Source organism: Anarhichas minor, unplaced genomic scaffold, assembly GCF_050575085.1.
Source record: "Anarhichas minor isolate MPS153535 unplaced genomic scaffold, ASM5057508v1 ptg000013l, whole genome shotgun sequence".
Taxonomy (NCBI): Eukaryota; Metazoa; Chordata; class Actinopteri; order Perciformes; family Anarhichadidae; genus Anarhichas; species Anarhichas minor.
Genome location: NW_027466459.1, coordinates 300,001 through 302,500, shown reverse-complemented (window position 1 = coordinate 302,500; position 2,500 = coordinate 300,001). Strand labels below are relative to the sequence as shown.

At 40.5% G+C, this 2,500-nt stretch overlaps 6 non-coding genes and 1 pseudogene across 6 annotated transcripts; all 7 read right to left on the bottom strand.

The window, feature by feature from the left end:
• Positions 1–46: 46 nt before the first annotated feature.
• Positions 47–165, bottom strand: LOC142949207 (5S ribosomal RNA). Its single transcript, XR_012953941.1, has one exon. It is a non-coding gene; the product is annotated as a 5S ribosomal RNA (ribosomal RNA).
• Positions 166–428: 263 nt separating this feature from the next.
• Positions 429–547, bottom strand: LOC142948837 (5S ribosomal RNA). Its single transcript, XR_012953595.1, has one exon. It is a non-coding gene; the product is annotated as a 5S ribosomal RNA (ribosomal RNA).
• A 263-nt stretch (positions 548–810) lies between these two features.
• On the bottom strand, positions 811–929 carry LOC142949242 (5S ribosomal RNA). Its single transcript, XR_012953973.1, has one exon. It is a non-coding gene; the product is annotated as a 5S ribosomal RNA (ribosomal RNA).
• A 251-nt stretch (positions 930–1,180) lies between these two features.
• LOC142949027 (5S ribosomal RNA) lies at positions 1,181–1,299 on the bottom strand. The gene has a single exon (XR_012953773.1). It is a non-coding gene; the product is annotated as a 5S ribosomal RNA (ribosomal RNA).
• Positions 1,300–1,554: 255 nt separating this feature from the next.
• Positions 1,555–1,673, bottom strand: LOC142949297 (5S ribosomal RNA; annotated as a pseudogene).
• A 263-nt stretch (positions 1,674–1,936) lies between these two features.
• On the bottom strand, positions 1,937–2,055 carry LOC142949026 (5S ribosomal RNA). The gene has a single exon (XR_012953772.1). It is a non-coding gene; the product is annotated as a 5S ribosomal RNA (ribosomal RNA).
• A 262-nt stretch (positions 2,056–2,317) lies between these two features.
• LOC142949025 (5S ribosomal RNA) lies at positions 2,318–2,436 on the bottom strand. Its single transcript, XR_012953771.1, has one exon. It is a non-coding gene; the product is annotated as a 5S ribosomal RNA (ribosomal RNA).
• Between the last annotated feature and the right edge of the window lie 64 nt (positions 2,437–2,500).

Sequence of the window (2,500 nt, the reverse complement as noted above, 5' to 3'; positions counted from 1 at the left end):
GTGAAAAGCAGCAGTGTCCTCTGCCTTTTGGAGAGAAAAGTGAAGAAAGTTACAGCACCTGGTATTCCCAGGCGGTCTCCCATCCAAGTACTAACCAGGCCCGACTCTGCTTAGCTTCCGAGATCGGACAAGATCGGGCACGAACAGAGAGGTATGGCCGTAAGCAAGTTTGTCTCCAACACATAGTTCTTTAAAACCTACAACAGTAGGTCAATTTTAAAACGTTAACGAACCTAAACCAGTTCATTAATTAACATTCCAATAATAAGAAAATATTGATATATTGATTGATTCTGTTTCCCTTTTTACCGTTACCCACATCTTTGAATGCATCTTTGAATGCATCTCTTCTTTAATCTTGCCTTTTTCTCATATTTCTCAAGTGAAAAGCAGCAGTGTCCTCTGCCTTTTGGAGAGAAAAGTGAAGAAAGTTACAGCACCTGGTATTCCCAGGCGGTCTCCCATCCAAGTACTAACCAGGCCCGACTCTGCTTAGCTTCCGAGATCGGACGAGATCGGGCACGAACAGAGAGGTATGGCCGTAAGCAAGTTTGTCTCCAACACATAGTTCTTTAAAACCTACAACAGTAGGTCAATTTTAAAACGTTAACGAACCTAAACCAGTTCATTAATTAACATTCCAATAATAAGAAAATATTGATATATTGATTGATTCTGTTTCCCTTTTTACCGTTACCCACATCTTTGAATGCATCTTTGAATGCATCTCTTCTTTAATCTTGCCTTTTTCTCATATTTCTCAAGTGAAAAGCAGCAGTGTCCTCTGCCTTTTGGAGAGAAAAGTGAAGAAAGTTACAGCACCTGGTATTCCCAGGCGGTCTCCCATCCAAGTACTAACCAGGCCCGACTCTGCTTAGCTTCCGAGATCAGACGAGATTGGGCACGAACAGAGAGGTATGGCCGTAAGCAAGTTTTTCTCCAACACATAGTTCTTTAAAACCTACAACAGTAGGTCAATTTTAAAACGTTAACGAACCTAAACCAGTTCATTAATTAACATTCCAATAATAAGAAAATATTGATATATTGATTGATTCTGTTTCCCTTTTTACCGTTACCCACATCTTTGAATGCATCTCTTCTTTAATCTTGCCTTTTTCTCATATTTCTCAAGTGAAAAGCAGCAGTGTCCTCTGCCTTTTGGAGAGAAAAGTGAAGAAAGTTACAGCACCTGGTATTCCCAGGCGGTCTCCCATCCAAGTACTAACCAGGCCCGACTCTGCTTAGCTTCCGAGATCTGACGAGATCGGGCACGAACAGAGAGGTATGGCCGTAAGCAAGTTTGTCTCCAACACATAGTTCTTTAAAACCTACAACAGTAGGTCAATTTTAAAACGTTAACGAACCTAAACCAGTTCATTAATTAACATTCCAATAATAAGAAAATATTGATATATTCTGTTTCCCTTTTTACCGTTACCCACATCTTTGAATGCATCTTTGAATGCATCTCTTCTTTAATCTTGCCTTTTTCTCATATTTCTCAAGTGAAAAGCAGCAGTGTCCTCTGCCTTTTGGAGAGAAAAGTGAAGAAAGTTACAGCACCTGGTAATCCCAGGCGGTCTCCCATCCAAGTACTAACCAGGCCCAACTCTGCTTAGCTTCTGAGATCGGACGAGATCGGGCACGAACAGAGAGGTATGGCCGTAAGCAAGTTTGTCTCCAACACATAGTTCTTTAAAACCTACAACAGTAGGTCAATTTTAAAACGTTAACGAACCTAAACCAGTTCATTAATTAACATTCCAATAATAAGAAAATATTGATATATTGATTGATTCTGTTTCCCTTTTTACCGTTACCCACATCTTTGAATGCATCTTTGAATGCATCTCTTCTTTAATCTTGCCTTTTTCTCATATTTCTCAAGTGAAAAGCAGCAGTGTCCTCTGCCTTTTGGAGAGAAAAGTGAAGAAAGTTACAGCACCTGGTATTCCCAGGCGGTCTCCCATCCAAGTACTAACCAGGCCCGACTCTGCTTAGCTTCCGAGATCTGACGAGATCGGGCACGAACAGAGAGGTATGGCCGTAAGCAAGTTTGTCTCCACACATAGTTCTTTAAAACCTACAACAGTAGGTCAATTTTAAAACGTTAACGAACCTAAACCAGTTCATTAATTAACATTCCAATAATAAGAAAATATTGATATATTGATTGATTCTGTTTCCCTTTTTACCGTTACCCACATCTTTGAATGCATCTTTGAATGCATCTCTTCTTTAATCTTGCCTTTTTCTCATATTTCTCAAGTGAAAAGCAGCAGTGTCCTCTGCCTTTTGGAGAGAAAAGTGAAGAAAGTTACAGCACCTGGTATTCCCAGGCGGTCTCCCATCCAAGTACTAACCAGGCCCGACTCTGCTTAGCTTCCGAGATCTGACGAGATCGGGCACGAACAGAGAGGTATGGCCGTAAGCAAGTTTGTCTCCACACATAGTTCTTTAAAACCTACAACAGTAGGTCAATTTTAAAACGTTAACG